General features: G+C 38.2%; 2 non-coding genes across 2 annotated transcripts; both read right to left on the minus strand.

Moving 5' to 3' along the window:
- Nucleotides 1–11,382: 11,382 nt before the first annotated feature.
- On the minus strand, nt 11,383–11,521 carry LOC131810600 (U4 spliceosomal RNA). The gene has a single exon (XR_009345609.1). It is a non-coding gene; the product is annotated as a U4 spliceosomal RNA (small nuclear RNA).
- A 4,378-nt stretch (nt 11,522–15,899) lies between these two features.
- LOC131810752 (U4 spliceosomal RNA) lies at nt 15,900–16,039 on the minus strand. The gene has a single exon (XR_009345713.1). It is a non-coding gene; the product is annotated as a U4 spliceosomal RNA (small nuclear RNA).
- Nucleotides 16,040–16,689: the final 650 nt, after the last annotated feature.

Here is a 16,689-nt window from a genome sequence, read left to right on the forward strand (position 1 = left end):
CCCATTGGTCAGTTAGGGCCTATGGATATTTTGAGATGGGTCACCAGATGGGCCTGTTTGTATTCAGCCAGATGGTACTGTGGGCCCTTTCTACATTCCATTGCTTAAAGTCTGTTTGCCTAAAAGAGGCTTCTACACTGGGGAGATTAAATGAATGAATGAATTAAATAAATGAATGCATCCATGTGAAGTGCTTAGAACTGTGTGTGTCCCACAGGAATTGCATACTAAGAGCTACCTACTAGTACTATGAAGATAGTGATACAGGACAATAAATGCGGAGGGTGGTGCTTAAGATAGTCAGTGAAAGACTTACTGAGATTGTGGTGATTAAGCTGTCAGCAGGAGGAGGGAAATCTAAATGTAAAGATCCTACAGCAGAAGTAGCTTAGCATATTTGAAGAAGAGAAATGTGGCCTGTGTGGCATGACAGTGAGCAAGAAAAAAAGTTGAATTCTATTGGTTTTCTACTGTGGTGCAACAAATTGCAACAAACTCAATGCCCATTTATTAGCTCACAGTTCTGTGGGTCAGAAGCCTGGGTGGGCTCAGCTGCATTTTTCACTTAGAGTCTCTCACAAAGCTGAAGGCAAGTTGTTGGCCAGACAGTACTCTTATTTTTTTATTTTATTTTTAATTTTTTAAAAGTATGCTCTAAGCCCCACGTGGGGCTTGAAATCGTTACCTGAGATCAAGGGTCACACGCTCTACTGACTGAACCAGCCAGGTGCCCCAGACACACAGGACTCTTACATGAAGGCACCGGAAGAGAATTCACTTACAGACCCTTTCACTTACAGACCCATTCAGGTTATTGGTAGAGTTCAGTTCCTGGTGGTTGTAGGACTGGGGTCCCCGTCACCTCGGTGGCTGTTTCTGGGGTACTCTCATCTTCTAGAGGCTTCCTGCACTCCAAGGCCTCTTCCTCCCACTTCAAAGCCAGCAAAGGCGAGCCACATCTTTCTCCTGTATTGAAGTTCTCTGACTTCTGCTTCTGCCTCTACTTGCGCAAACTCAAGTAATCTCCCCTTTGCCATGTAACATAACACAATCACAGGAATAATACGAGGGATGGAGATCATGGGGGCCAAAATTCTGCCTACCACATGCATGAAATAAATTGTAGATGTATTCTTAAACCAGATTATGAAAAGACTGATAGAGAGTGTTGATGTTATTCTCCCCGCCCCCCAAGTTTCCTTCCTTCTTTCCTTCCTTCCTTTTCCTTTCTTCTTCCTTCCTTCTTTCTCTCCCTCCCTCCTTCCTTCTGTCCTTCCTTTCTCTCTTCCTCCTCTTTCTTTCTTTCTTTGTTTATTTCTTTCTTTATAGCACAGGGGGAGGAGCAGAAGGAGAGAGACAATCTCAAGCAGACTCCATGCTGAGCAAGGAGTCCAAGGTGGGCCTCAATCCCACAGAACTGAGATCATGACCTGAGATGAAATCAAGAGTCAGACGCTTAACTGACTAAGTCATCCAGGTGCTCCAAGTGTCAATGTTATTCTAAGTCTAAATGAAACCCTTAAGGTTTCAAGCTTACAAGTGTCCTGATCTGATTTATATTTTCCAAAGGTCATTCTGGCTGCAGGTGAAGAACGGATTGTAAAGATTGTTAAGCAAAGGCAAAGAGGATATGCCTGTCCAGATATGAGATGAAAATACCTGGGACTAAGAGTGATGGTGGACATGGAAAGAGAGGATGGATATTGGCATTCTTCAGATAAGGTCAGAGGAACTTACTGATCAAAGTAGGTATAAGAGATATGGAAAAAGAAGTGATCAACTTGGAGGATCGTAGTGCCATTGCTGAGATGGGAAAGAATGGGGAATGGTCTGTTAAGAGTGGAGAATGGATTTGGGAATCAAGAGTTCTGTTTCACACGTGTAATAGGAACCAAATCTCTTCACTGGTTTCTGTTTCCATTGTTGTCTGGTTCCTCCCCACCGACCGCTCTTCTTAGCAATCACAGTAATTCTTTTAAAAAACTTCAGCCTTACAGTATCACTTTCCTGCTCTCAACCCCCAAATGGCCTCAGTTCACAGAATGAAATAGTTTTTTTATCATGGTCTACAGAACACTCCCTAATCTGACCCTTGACTCTCTCTCCAACTTTGTTTCCCATCATTCTTCTCCTTGCTCACTGTGCCTCAGCCATTCTGGCTTTCTTCCAGTTCCTCAAACTTTGCAAACCTGTTCCCATTTCTGAGTTCTCACAGTTGCTTTTTCTGTAGATCCCAGAAGGTCCACTTCTTCACTTCATTACAGTTTCTGCCCAAATGTCTTCTTCTCAGATAGGCCATCTTGACCAATCTATAGAAAACAGCAACACTGTTGCTCTAATTCTTTGTCCTACTTTAATTTTCTATCTAGCATCTATCAACATTTAACATTGTAACTTAAGTTTGTTTCTTATCCATTTCTCCCACAAGCCTCACCAACCTACAAAAATTGGGATATCAGTGAGGTTTTTTGTTGTTGTTATTTTTTTTTTAAGATTTTCTTTATTTATTTGACAGAGAGAGACAGAGCAAGAGAGGGAACACAAGCAGAGGAGAGTGGGAGAGGGAAAAGCAGGCTCCCCACAGAGCAGGGAGCCTGATGCCAGGCTCGATCCCAGGACCCCAGGATCATGACCTGAGCTGAAGGCGGACACTTAACGACTGAGTCACCCAGGCACCCTATCAGTGAGTTTTAATATACTTTTCTCTTACTATGAATAAAGCTGATAAGTTTTTCATATTTATTTTATGCAGATTTTTCCTCATTTTAGTAAATATTGCATATTACATATTTTAGGACTGAGCTTCCCCTTTTAATAAAGTGGTTACTTCTGTATTAAGTATGTGTCCTATTCCATTTGGGCTGCTATAACAAAAATATCATAGAATGTGTAGCTCAAATAATAAATACTTATTTATCAAAGTTCTTGAGGCTAGGAAGTCCAAGGGTCAAGGTATTGGTAGATTCAGTGTCTGAGAGCTACTTTCAGGTTCATAGATGGCCATCTTCTCTCTGAATTTTCACATGCAGAAGAGGCAAGGAAATCTCTGGAGTCCTTTATAAGGGCACTAATCCCAGTCCTGAAGGCTCTGCCCTCATGACCTAATACCTCCAAAAAACTTCAAATACTATCACATTTGGGATTAGGTTTCAATGTATGAATATTCACGGGTATATGAGCATATAGTCTATATTAGCATGTTAAGTATGTTTATTTATAAAGACCCTTTTCCACAAAATATTTGAGAAAGGTTTTAAAAAGGCACATATAGGAAAGTACTACACTATAAATAAAAGAAAATAAAGGCTAAGAAAAAGAAGAATACTAACATGACAACCATTGGGGTAAACATAAGTTACTGTATTTTTTAAAAATATTTTATTTATTTATTTTACAGAGAGAGAGAGAGAGATCACAAGTAGGCAGAGAGGCAGGCAGAGAGAGAAGGGGAAGCAGGCTCCCTGCTAAGCAGAGAGTCTGATGCGGGGCTCGATCCCAGGACCCTGAGATCATGACCTGAGCTGAAGGCAGCGGCTTAACCCACTGAGCCACGCAGGTGCCCCTAAATTACTGTATTTAAATCACACAATTTTCTATGAACATCTTAGTGTTAACAGGTATAAAATTGTTCAATAATTTGCATTTAGACACAAAGATGGCCCCAAATTATCCTCACTTCCTGGTATTCATGCCTTTGTGTAAATCCTTCTCCTTGAGTATAGGCAGGGCCTGTGACTTGCTTCTAACCAATAGAATATGTCAAAGGTGATGCAATGTTAGTAACCTCTGTCATTGCATTACAGAAGACAGTAACTTTGATCTTGCTAGCGGATTTTCTCTATGGACTCTCTGACTTACTGGCTTTGATGAAGTAAGTCACCTATGGAAAGGCCCATGCAACAAGGAACTGAGGACAGCTTCTCCTCAACTGCACAGGGGCTGAGGCCCTCAGTCCAATAGATGACAAGGTGTTGAATGCTGCTAACAATGATGCGAACTTTAGTAGATCCTTCCCCAGTCAAACCCTAGATGAGAGACCAGCCCAACCCTGATTAGACCTGATGGCAGCCTTGTGAGAGACCCTGAAGCAGAGGACTGAGCTAAGCCATCCCAGATTCATGACCAAGAGAAGCTATGACCTAATAAATGAGTAATTTTTAAAAAGATTTTATTTAGAGATTGAGAGAGAGTAGAGAGCACGGGGAGGGGCACGGGGAAAAGGAGAGAGAGAATCTCAAGTGAGGCTTGAGATTGACCCGAGCCGAAATCAAAAGTCAGACACTTAACTGACTGAGCCTCCCAGGCGTCTCTATAAATGAATAATGTTTTAGCCCTTTAACAAGTGACTGATATTTTAAGTTACTCAGTTTGTGGTAATATTGTTACACAGCAATATATAACTTATAAAACTACAGTGTAAGAAATACCACATTTCATTATTTTTCTCAATTAAATAAAATCCTTTGGGCTCTTATCTATCAGGGTTGGTAATTCAATCATAGTTATTTTTAGAAGGCCCTACCTCATTCATTATAAAAGAACCTAAGGCTTATGTAACTTACGAAAACTGATGTGGAGGAGAGAGTTATAGAGAGTTCTCAGTCCACTGATTTGCTGCTGAAACACACATTGTCCCTTCTTACACTCCATTCAAGGGTGGTTGCCTCTGCTGAAGATAGCATCTACTCCCTCTGCCGAATTTGGCAGCTGGAATTTTCACTACAGGGAAGATTACAGCTTAGTGCTCAGTCCCCAGATACACAGAAAGCCACGCTCAACAACATTCCTGCCGCGTCCAGGCCACTGTGAGAAAGCAGAATGAGGAGGCCCACAGCTAGAGGACCTAGCACAGCCTAACTGCCCACTCTGGATATAATCCATCTCTGCTCCAGTCCCTTCTCTCTTAATACCGGAAGTTCTCGTCTTTTAGGCCAACTCAGCAAGTCTCCAAAAACAATGTTTTCTTAACTAGGTGAGGGAAGCCTAGACTCTACCAAATAGAACACAAAGTCCTGGCTACCCTCCCCTCTCCAACCCTCAGACTCTTCCCGAGGAAGCAAGGAAGATTCTTTTGTGAAGATTCTCATTCTTTTGTGAAGATTCTATAGCAATTTAAATAAATTAAATTTAAATAATTTAATGTAAATAATTATTTAATTTAATAAAGTTAGTAATAATAATTTAATAATTATTTAATTATTAATTATTTAATTTGTCATTTAGGTTGCTAGCCACACCATCAGGGCAAGATGTAAACACTTCATCATGAAGTTCTCACTATCGTGAAAGATTCTGTTTTCACAAAACAAAACAAAACAAAAACAAAACAGCACTCTTCTTAGCTCTAAATTCTACAGGAGATTTTCTTTTCAAGAATAAAAAGGAAATAAAAGGAGAAAAAAAAAAGACATAAAAGGGACACAGTATTACGATTTGTAAGTTCTGGTCTACTTAAAGTCCAGCAGTAAGTGAAACCCTCATGTCAGTGACCCTGGGGCCTCTGTTCTGGTGTAGTATTTTGAGATAAGGAGAAGACTGAATATTGTGGTAAAAACCATATTGTGGAGGGACTTGCTGGCACTATAAAAGGGATAGATTAAAACTGAACCAAAAGTAGACATTTATATTTCACAAATTAAAAAAAAAAACTGTACTATTTATCACTGTGGTCTTGGCTGTTCTAATTTCTGATGCTCCTTTAATTTTTTTTTTCTCTGAAATGCATTGGACAGCATTACAAATTGTCTACTTCGCCAAATCTGGGTTCTTCTACAAAGATATGAATTTAGTTTTTCAGCAGTTCAAATATTTCCCCCCTTTTTCCTTCTGCCATTATCTCTGATAATGCTGTATTAGTTAGTCCTCCCACTCAAAAGCAAAGAAAGACAATCCAACAACTTCCTCCTCCAACTTACTTAGAGGAAAGAATAGAAACAATTCTATCAACTCCAGCTGGGGCAGCAAAATGCCAAGAAGCTTTTCTTAGATTTTTGAATTCTGTGTGACTGTCACTGTAGGTGCTTTCCAACAATTTGGTTTTATTTTTCTTGAATTCTGTTTTTGCTACAAAACCCTTCAATTGTCTAACACTGGTGATATTTAGTAATCTTAGCCAAGTTTCATTCCAATTCAGTTGCCTGGAAGGTTTCAGTGACCCTGGAATAAGCTTTTGTAAAGCTTGTTTTGTGCAATGGGAAATTGCTCAAGGAAGTATGAGTCAGCCTCCCCTCTTCCAGTAAAACAGATTGATTTATTTCTTTTTATTTCAAGATGGAAACAGAAAGCAAACAAAAAAAATATGACCATCACCCTTGCTCCTACTGCAGAACAAGTTAAATCTGCAGCATTGTAAAAAGCAATGTTTGCCTCAGGGAAGTATCTGTCTCTGACAGTACCCAAGGTCATTGTAGCTGGTAAGCTGGCAAATTTTTTATTATAAAAATTGTTCCCTTAATATGTATTAAGAAAGTATGACAATGTATTAACCTATCATTTCATGGATATTATTATTTCAAATTAGGCTAAACAAAAAAAGCTCCAAGAAAAATATGAAATAAATGATAACACAATTGTCATGTGAATCCTGAAAGTGGTACATGAGCAATGGTGTACAAACAGTTGATGGTTGAGAAACATTGTCCAGGGGGCGCCTGGGTGGCTCAGTGGGTTAAGCCACTGCCTTCGGCTCAGGTCATGATCCCAGGGTCCTGGGATCGAGTCCTGCATCGGGCTCTCTGCTCGGCAGGGAGCCTGCTTCCCTCTCTCTCTCTCTGCCTGCCTCTCCATCTACTTGTGATTTCTCTCTGTCAAATAAATAAATAAAACCTTAAAAAAACACACATTGTCCAATTAAAATGTACAGGGATTTGTCTGGATGGCTCAGTCGGTTAAACGTCAGACTCTTGGTCTTGGCTCAGGTAGTGATCTCAGGGTCATGAGATTGAACCCCATTTTGGGCTCTGTGCTCTGCTTAAGACTCTCCCTCTGCCCCTCCCCTCCTCTCTCTAAAATAAATTAGTCTTAAAAAAAGAAAAATAAAAAGACGAAACTGTTTTGAAACCAGTATCCCTGCTAAGCGGCTCTGAGCTTTAGGCAAGTCCACAAACCTCTCTGAAACTCAATGTCTTCATCTGTAATTTAAGGAGAGTTCCTACCTTAACAGTTTTTTTGAGAGAAACCAGCTACTGAGTTTAAAGCAGAGTTTTATAGTGAGCATAGTGTGTACTCTATTAAATGGTAGACATCTTTATCTGATTCCTTGTGACTCTGTTTATTGTCACTTATCTTAAGTAAAAATCTTGTAGCCACAAAGCCAGTAACCAGCTCTCCTGCCCAACATTAGTGTCAGAAAATACTGGTGCCCCTGAGAAACAGGGGAACTAATGAATAGGGCACTGTTTCAGGAATCAGGATATCTGGCTTTCATCCTGGACTTACTGCAGCTAGTGACTTAACTTACAAAGCAACTATGAAAACAAGCCTTGTGCCTGAAAAAATAAACCATCTCACTCTTTTCTTGGTATGTTTGATTGCCATGGGATTGTTTTCAGAATTAGGGGAGTATGGCTCAAGTTCAGTTCAGGTCAACAACTTTTTTTTTTTTTTTTCAGGACTTGAGCTGTGTCAGGCACTGTGCTAGTTCTTGGATATAAAAACGAATAAGGCAAGAATCTTGAGCTTTTCTCCACTCATTCAATAAATGTTTATGGAGTACCTAATACATAATAGAAACCTTGTAAGGCCTGAGGAATCAAACAAAAAGAGTTACTGCATTGAAGGAATTTATAATATAGAGAAAGTTATAGACAGTGATGTATTAATACATGTTTAAGAACTAGCTCACTACTGGGGCGCCTAGGTGGCTCAGGGGGTTAAAGCCGCTGCCTTTGGCTCAGGTCATGATCCCAGGGTCCTGGGATTGAGCCCCACATTGGGCTCTCTGCTCAGCAGGGAGCCTGCTTCTTCCTCTCTCTCTGCCTGCCTCTCTGCCTACTTGTGATCTCTGCCTGTCAAATAAATAAATAAAATCTTAAAAAAAAAAAAAAAAAGAACTAGCTCACTACAAAATAAATTTTAAAAGTGTGCATGTATTAAATTTTATTAAGATAAAGAATGTGTAGCCAGGATTTATAGATAATAATATACACTTTATTGTGAAGTCATTACAGCCAGTCAGTTCTCACTAAATGATTTTGTTGATTTTTGCAGAACTTTTGAATCCATGGCAGACCTATGGCTGTAATTGACAAATGAGTGTGGTTACTCCTGAATATTGGTCAATATTTTAAGTTAAAGATTAAGGTGAAGTGGAACAAAGGAGAAGAATGTCACTTGTTTGTCAATGACTGAGTGATTTCTTTTTGAATGAGATAATCGTTTTCAAATACTGAAAGAATATATACTCATTTTTTTGTGCTATTGACAACCTAACTCCTACAGACAAAACACACTTTTAATTTTAATTTTTATTTTTAAAAAAGATTTTATTTATTTATTTATTTGAGAGAAAGAGTGAGCGAGAGTGAGCAGAGCACAAAGCCTGGGAAGGTGCAGAGGAAGAGAGAAGAGTAGACTCCCCAGTGAGCAGAGAGCCCGACTTGGGGTTCAATTCCAGGACCAAAGGCACACACTTAACCAACTGAGCCACCCAGGTGCCCCATTTTAATTTGTTTATACTATTAATATACTTCTTTATCATTTTCTTCATATATATATATATTAGAAAGAGAGAGCATGAGAGGGAGAGAGAGAGAGAGAGAATCCTAAGCAGGCTCCATGCCCAGTGCAGAGCCTAATGCTGATCTCAATCTTACAACCTTGAGACCATGACCTGAGTTTAAACCAAGATTTGGACAGTTAACCAACTAAGCCACCCTGGCACCCCTCTTTATCACTTTCTTAAGCCTAGAGAGAAGGAAAAGCACAGTATTAACCCTTATTGTAGCATTTTCTTATTTCTGTGATAAAAATACTGCCAGTATTGCCACTTTCGCTTTTAATATGATTTTCCTAAATATGCGGTTGGAAAGAGATTATATATTATTTCCACCATATAAAAAAGATAGATGTAAATAACTTCAAAAACATAAATAATAGTAAAATTCACTAAAATAAGTTAATTTATGATCTATTTTTGATATAATTCATTTCATTGTAAGTTATAAGATACAATAAGAATTATAAATTTATTTATTTTTATTTTTTAAAAATTTTAAAAAGGACTTTATTTGTTTATTTGAGAGAGAGAGAGCACAAACAGGAGGAGGAAGAGGGAGAAGGAGACTCACCACTGAGCAGGGAATCCAACATGGGGCTTGATCCCAGAACCCTGAGGTCATGACCCAAGCCAAAAGCAGACGTTTTACCCATTGAGCCTCACAGACACTCCTTTAATTTAATTTTTAATAATGGTATTTAAGGGGTACCTGGGTGGTTCAGTGGTTAAGCTATTGCCTTTGGCTTGGGTCATGATTCTGGAGTCCGAAGGATCACGTCTCACTCAGGCTCCCTGCTCTGACCTTCCTCCCCTTTCATGTTTTCTCACTCTCTCTCTCTCAAATAAATAAATAAAATCTTTTTTTTAAAAATGGTATTTAACAACTGGCTCACAGCATTTTAAAAAATAAAACCATTATTCTTTTGAGCTAGTATAAGCTAGCTCCAGCACTCTTGGAAATGTTATAAGGTAATATCTTGAAATATTCGTATCTGTGGGGTTTTTTTCTTTTCTATACTTTCTTGTACTTGATCTTTTCCTTGTAACTCAGAACTGTTGCCTTAAGAAGAAGCATGGCTATTTTAGTGAACAAGAAAAAAGGTCCTTATTATTCATGATAGAATGAACACATGTGTTCACCACAGGTTTCTCTTGAAATCCTTATGAAGACATAAACAAGAAGAGTTAAGAGAGTGGGAAAGGAGAAAATATAACAAAATTTGAAGCATGGAAGTAGATGAACAAGTGATGAACAAGTAGATGAACAAGTGAGAATGAATATTCCAATCTAAAGAAAGTTAAAATCTGAACTTGCAGAGGTAAAGTTAATAACAACAAACTGATTCATGGCTGTGGAATCCCAAAGGCTCGAGAATTTGAAGATAAAATTGAAGGAAATCTCTGAGAAAGTAGAATCAAAAAATAAAAAAGAATGGGAAATAGAAAAGAGAAGAAAATTAAAGACAATTCAACATCTAAATAATAAAAGTTTCAGAAAGGAAGGATAGAGAAAACAGAGGGGAGATGATCAAAGTAGTAATTAAGAGCAATTCCCACAATTGAAAGACATGAGTTTCCAGAGTAGGAGCACTCATTAAATGCTAAGCACAATAGATTTAGAAAGACCCACACCAAGGCATCTCATATGAATTTTTATTTACAAGAGACAAAAAAAAGTTCCTAACCATTTTCAAAGAGCGAAAAGGGAGGCCACAAACAGAGCTAGAATTAGAAAGGAATTGTCTCTTTCCAGCAAACAGAAGACAACTAATCAATGTCTTCAGAATTCCAAGGAAAATAGTTTCAACCTACCATTCTATACTCAACCAAACTTTCATTCAAGAGTGAGGATAGAATAAAGACATTTGTAGATGTCCACGTTTTTAAAGATTGTATCTAACATGTATACTGCAGAATGTGTTCCACAAAACAAGAGAGCAAAATAAGGAAGAAAGATATGACACCTAGAAAATAGGAGATCCAACATAGGAAGGAGAAAGAATCCTCAGCACAGGGCTGGAGATCTCAGAGCCATATTTGAATACTGGTAGGGAAAAATCTATTCCTGTTGGGACTGGAGAGCAGAAGGCTTCACAAGGGATGTTGCCACGAGATAAATAAAAAAAAAAAAAAAAAAAACCTGATGTATTTGAAAATTATGAGAGGAAATTTATAATTCTGGAGGAATTTTTGAGGATGAGTTAGTTATAGGAACATAGAAAACTGAGCAAACAGTAAAGATAATTATTAATTCCAAAAGAAAAAATTGTAGAAGAAAGGAAATACAATCATGGATGTTATTTAAGAAGATGAAAACAAGTACCAGAAAAATATTCAGCTAACATAATGGAAAAAATGTTTTAAAAGTGGGAATTGAGAGTAGTGGAGGAGAAACAATGTAGTGCTTTACTTCATTGTATTATAATAGTATTTGATTTTTAAAGCTCTGTACAAAAATAAGCTATTGTTTTAGTTTTTATTTTATTTTTTATTTATTTATTTGAGAGAGAAAGAGAGCATAAATAGGGGGAGGAGCAGAAGGAGAAGCAGACTCCCTGCTGAGCAGGGAGCCTGTTGCCAGGCTCCACCCCAGGACCCTGGGATCATGACTTGAGTGAGCCAAAGGCAGACGGAAGCTTAACTGACTGAGCCATCTAGGTGCCCTGATAAATTATTGTTGTAAATAAAGAAGTAAGAGGCACCTAATTGTCTTCTTTTTGTTTTTTTCAAATAATCTTTTTCAATTAGCAATAATCGCGCCTCAGATAAACCTCATTGGCTATGATACTGCCACTGCACAAAGCTTGAAAATAGAATTCTATTTTGAAAATAGAGAGAATGCAGTGAGGAAAGTGATAGTGGTGTGTGAGGGAAAGCTTCAACCATAATGGTATAGTGTACTGGAGAGTGATAATTACCACCACCGTTACAAAAATAATCACACCCTTCAGTGTTACAAAGAAAACCCAGAGGGGGTTGCCTGGGTGGTGCAGTCGGTTAAGTGGCTGACTCTTGGTTTTGGCTCAGGTTGTGATCTTAGGGTCATGAGATCAATCCCCGCATTGGGCTCTGCACTCAGCATGAAGTTGGCTTAAGACTCTCTCAACCAGGGGCGCCTGGGTGGCTCAGTGGGTTAAAGCCTCTGCTTTCAGCTCAGGTCATGATCCCAGGGTCCTGGGATTGAGCCCCACATCGGGCTCTCTGCTCAGCAGGAAGCCTGCTTCCTCTTCTCTCTCTGCCTGCCTCTCTGCCTACTTATGATCTCTGTCTGTCAAATAAATAAATAAATCTTAAAAAAAAAAAAAAGGCTCTCTCAACCAGGTGGTGGGTTAAGCCTCTGCCTTCGGCTCAGGTCATGATTTCAGGGTCCTGGGATTGGGCCCCATATCGGGCTCCCCGCTCGGTGGAGAGCCTGCTTTACCCCCTCTCTCTGCCTGCCTCTCTGCCTACTTGTGATCCCTCTCTCTGTCAAATAAATAAATATTAAAAAAAAAAAAAGACTCTCTCAACCATATGGTTCCTGGGTGGCAGGGTATCTGCCTTATACCCTTTAGGTCAGGTCCTGATCTCAGAGTCCTGGGATCAAGTCACAAATCAGGCTCCTTCCTTAGTAGAGGGCCTGCTTCTCCCTCTGTCTGTCATTTTCTTTCTCTCTCCCTCTGACAGATAAATACATAAAATCTTAAAAATAAATAAAGACTTTCCTTCTTCCTCTGCCCCGCTCCACTTTAAAATAAATCTTAAAAAATTATGAAACATTTATGAGGTACTAGTATTTCTTTAAAAAAAAGAAGAAAAACAAGGGGGAATTGTGGACCCTTATAATAAGGGTACTCAATGCCCTCTGGGGCTTATGGAGGATTTCCATACAAGCTTACAGTTCAGCCAAAGAGACAGATTATAAATAGATAATTTCAACACAGGTGGTAAGTAGAAATGATGGAAGTATACATAGAGGGGCTTGGAGCACAGATTGAACATTTAGCCCAATCTGCATATATCAGGGACTTCTGTAGGAAAGAATGGTTAAAGATGTGCAGGAGGGTAATGAAAGATGTGGAATAATCATCAAATATTTCTGAAAGGTTTTGAACCTTTACATGCATAAGTTGAAAGTTTCTAGACAAATGTTTTAACCTGATAATCAGAATCATATATAGCTTTAATATTTGAATATCTCTTTATAGAGTTGGTAAAAAAGGGAAACAAGATCAAATAATAGTAATGTTTATAACTAACTAGTATGGGAAAACCTTAATTTATTTGAGCATTACCATATTTCTTTCTTTCAAGTTATATTCCTTCTCCTGCCCTGGAGTCATAAGAAAGTAGGAGAATGTAGGGGTATTTGGAAATTTTCACCCTAATCATATTCTTTTTTTTTTTTTAACTTTAAAGAATTTATTTTAACCTTATTCACTTGTTGTATTTCTTGGAATGGGGATATATACATTATTTATCAATAAATTCCTTTTTCTTTTTTTTTCCAATAAATTCTTAATGCCTTAATTTACAATTACCATTTATTTGCAGAATTTTGAAAACTATCCCAATTACATGGGAAAAAAAAATGTACAGAGGCACCTGGGTGGCTCAGTCATTAGGTGTCTGTCTTCGGCTCAGGTCATGACCCCAGGGTCCTAGGATGGAGCCCCGAGTAACCTCAGCTCCCTACTCAGCAGGAAGCCTGCTTCTCCCTCTCTCATTCCCTCTGCTTGTGTTCGTCTCTTGCTGTGTCTCTCTCTGTCAAATAAATAAATAAAATGTACAAAAATTATCTTTCTTTTGCCCTTATAATTCAAAGTACATTCAAATTAACATGGTGGGTTTCTTTTCTTTTCTTTTTTTAATATATAGAGAGAGTGCACATGAACATTTTGGGGGAGAAGAAAGGGAGAGAGGAAGAGAGAGAATCTTAAGCAGGCTCCAGGCTCAGCACAGAGCCCAACCTGGTGCTCAATCTCATGACCCTGAGATCATGACCTGAGCAGAAAACAAGAGTTCCATGCTCAACAGACTGAGCTACCCAGGTGCCCCTATAGCAATCTTTTTAACTAAAAATTCAGTGACAGTTTTGTAAGTTTAACAAATGGCCACATTCTTAAGTTTAATTCCATTGGTACCACTGACTCTGCACACTAGTCTGACTGAACTAAGAAGTTATAGCTGCTAGCCAATGAAAAACACGTTAAAAGAACTCTAGTCGTGTTTGTAACTATTATCCGGGCTCTCTAGGTTTCCTTCAGTCTGGCTCTTTATTCAGATTCCTTCTCTAGCAGCTTCTGGCCTTTGTCTCCTCTTTCTGGCCATGTGTTTCATTGCCTCCTGGACTTGATGAAATCTGCCTTCCTTAGAAGGAATCTCACTGAGAGATTCCTTGGCCTAGAATCTCACTGAGGCCAGCCCCATGGAACCATGGGAAAGACTTCACTCTCTTCAACCAGTCACTTGCTCAAGTTTGTTTGAAGATAATCTTTAGGGTTTGGAAAAATATAGTCTACCCATAATTCTCTATGCAGTGGAATTGTTAGTGATTCTTATTCTTTTTTTTTAAACTTGTTCTTGTATTTATTTCCCTAATAAACATGAGAAAGAGCAACAGTAACATTTTAAATTTGTATGATGGGCTTCTGCCCTTCATATCATCTTCAACCAGGGCAATTTGACTTCTCTGTGTTTTATTTCTTAACTTCCATAGTAAGATTTTAACAAAGGACTCCTTCGTAAAAACAATGTTTTTCAGATCAATATTTGCTTTGAGTATTTAATTTAATCCTCAAAACAACCCAACAGGGCTGATAGTTCATTTTTTTAAATCCTACTTGAGAGATAAGGATATGCAAGCAACAAAATACTGATTGAACCTCTTTTATACAGCTAGTTAGTTTTACATCTGGCATTAGAATTCAGGGCAGAAATAGTTATGGTGCAGGTTGCCTGGGAATTCAGGTGGTAGTTTCTTGTGGTTGCCAACATATGAACACCAAATTAGATTAAAAAAAAAAAAAAGATTTTATTTATTTATTTGAGAGAGAATGAGGGAGAGAGAATATGAGAGAGGAGAATGTCAGAGGGAGAAGCAGACTCCCAAAGGAGCTGGGAGCCTGATGCCGGACTCGATCCTGGCAGTCTTGGATCATGACCTGAGCCCAAGATAGTCACACAACAAACTGAGCCACCCAGGTGCCCCTCAAATTAGATTTTTAATATCCACAATATTCATATCTCTCCTCAATCCTGCTGGGGTCATCAATACCACATTACCCTGCCAGAGGTAATTGTTCGATTCAATTGTTCAAACTCTGATGCTTTGGTAATTTTTAAAAAATTAATAATTGGGATTTGTAAACTAGCAAAATATTTTTTTAATTTAAGTGCATGAATTCACTTATAGGAAAAATCTTGCAGAGACATAAAATTTAAAATCCAATAAAGGAATGACCTTTGTTGTGGAAAACAAAAGAAAGGAAAAAATCAGGTCTTTTCTGGAAAATCTGGGACATCAAATTATTAGGCATAAAATATTTCTCCCTGGGGACATAGGTCACTTTCAATATTTGCCAAAGCATTAGATCAGCCAGGCACTGGGAAACATTTGTAAGCTTTAATAACTGAGCTCTTTCAATGTGTTTTGGTAGAAGTTTAAAATCTCTCTGGCCCCATTTTATTAAACATATACCTTTGGCTATACAACATCTCTCTCCTAGGTTATTACTGAGAGAATAACCATCTACTTAACAACTTTTATTGTGCCTGCAGTATATGTACATTTGTATAGCTGTTACATTGCACAAATGCAATTATTAGAGCTCTGGAAAGGGAGTTGGAGAAAGAGGAGGAATTTGTAATCTGAGCAGGATAGGACTTAATTATTTAACTGGTTAAAAGTGTGTCAATCTCCTCTGCTTTGCAAATAAACTGGAACCCAGAGGTAAACTTTAAATAAAACCCAGAAACTCTGGAGTCAATTAAGGAGACATTTAAGGCATTAAAAACAAATAGTTGAAACAAATTTGTTGTAGAATAATCAGAATATACAGGGACTTTTAAAAAAAGATATATTGATTTTATTTTAGAGAGTGTGAGCCAGGGGAGGGGAAAGGAGTAGGGAGAAAGAGAACCTCAAGCAGACTCTGCACTGAGCATGGAGCCCAATGGGTTCAATCCCATGACCTTTAGATCATGACCTGAGCCGAAATCAGGAGTTGGACACTGAGCTACCCTGGCGCCCCTGTACATATACTTTAAAAAAAAGTTTTCAATTAACAATAATCGCGCCTCGGATAAACCTCATTGGCTACGATACTGCCACTGCGCAAAGCTACTTTAAAAAAAAGAAAGAGAATAAAAACTACCTGAACTCTACCACCAGAGATAAGAATTACTAACATTTTAAGATGAATCTTTCCACACTTTATATGTGTATATATACATATGTACAATAAAAAGCTATACATACTGGTTTATAACTTACCTTTTAAGATTCATCAATATCATAAGCATATTTCTATGTCAGACAAGAAACTAAAATGTCACGTTAGTTACTATGTAGTATTTCATTAGACTATTTTACCAAAATTTGCACAATCTTTGTCTTGATACTCATTTTTGAAATTTATTTATTTATATTTTAAAAATATTTTATTTGTTTATTTAAGAGAAAGAGTGAGCAAGGGTAGGAGCAAAGGGGGAGAGAGAGGAAAGAGAATCTTGAGCAAAGTCCCTGCTGAGTGAAGACCCCCACCAACATGGGGCTTGATCTCATAGCCCTAAGATCATGACCAATATCAAGAGTTGGCTGCTTAACCGACTGACTCACCCAGGCACTCCTCATTTCTATAATTTATAGACATTAAAATGATAGACATTTTCTTTCTTTTTTTTTTAATGAAAGTCATTCTTTTTTTTTTTTAAAGATTTTATTTAATTATTTGACAGAGAGAGATCACAAGCAGGCAGAGAGGCAGGCAGAG

The sequence above is a fragment of the Mustela lutreola genome, chromosome 10, assembly GCF_030435805.1.
Source record: "Mustela lutreola isolate mMusLut2 chromosome 10, mMusLut2.pri, whole genome shotgun sequence".
Lineage (NCBI taxonomy): Eukaryota > Metazoa > Chordata > Mammalia > Carnivora > Mustelidae > Mustela > Mustela lutreola.